We start from the raw sequence: 1,115 nt of genomic DNA, 5'->3' as shown, positions 1-1,115 counted from the left end.
AAAGTGTCAGACACGGCTGAGCGACTGAACTGAACAGAAATATATTTAGCAACCCCCAATATAAACAAAAATAGATTATTATGGTTCATTTTGCTGTGTTTCTCTGACCATCAGCCAGTAAGTATAATATCTACTATCCATAACAGAACCCCCAATTCCTTTTATCCTCAGTAACAAGAATTGATAAGTAAATTTGGATTTCCTAATAGTACACAAATTTTTCAGTGAATTTTTCCAACCACTTTCCTATGCACTGAGCCTCTCAGAATCACACAGAAGACCACTGTCTTTGAGCACATCTTTTAAAATAAGTTTTGTTATAGAAAGGTGTAATAGAAATGTAAAAGGTATTCCAACCAGCCAAAATAAACTTCTTCATAGGGTCCTCAAACAGACCAGATTGGCCGGTGGCAGTTTAACAAGGAGGGCTTCCCTCATAGCTCAGTTGGTAAATCATCTGCCTGCAATGCAGGAGACCTGAGTTGGATTCCCAGTTCGGGAAGATTCCCTGGAGAAGGAAATGGCAACCCACTCCAGTATTCTCACCTGGAGAATCCCATGGACAGAGGAGCCTGACAGGCTATAGTCTATGGGAACGCAAGAGTTGGACACAGCTTAGCAACTAAACCACCACCACCAGTGTCCTCAAAATGTAAGTTTTAAAAAGCTGTGTAAATATAATCTAAAATCCAGTATTTAATCAAAGAGAAATTTACATAACCAACAGTATCAATTTTTTTTTTTATAACATGCAGCCCAAGAGAAGAGAAAGAAAAGAATCTAAACAGTCATGATGTGTTGAAGACAAATTTTATACAATAGTTTCCGTTTCAACTTCTGTTTGGTAAAGTACTTCTTTGGGTGCAAACCTCAGCCAGATCTGTTTAATCTGCAATTCTGAAATATGCACACAGTAGCAAGTAACCAGTATCTATTATTTATTGATGCCTGACCCTTTGCTAGGGACTTTGCATGCCTTTTCTCAGGTAAAGCTGAAGACTCTAGGAGATAAGTATTCCTACTTTTGTTTCCCTCCATTAACAAATCACAGTAGGAGAGTAACACTCAGGAAGTCACTCAAGCACTTTAAGCAGCAAATTTCAGACACTCCTTTA

Source organism: Cervus elaphus, chromosome 28 (genome assembly GCF_910594005.1).
Source record: "Cervus elaphus chromosome 28, mCerEla1.1, whole genome shotgun sequence".
Classification (NCBI taxonomy): domain Eukaryota; kingdom Metazoa; phylum Chordata; class Mammalia; order Artiodactyla; family Cervidae; genus Cervus; species Cervus elaphus.
The sequence above is the reverse complement of the archived record's forward strand: the minus strand, read 5'-3'. Positions refer to the sequence as shown.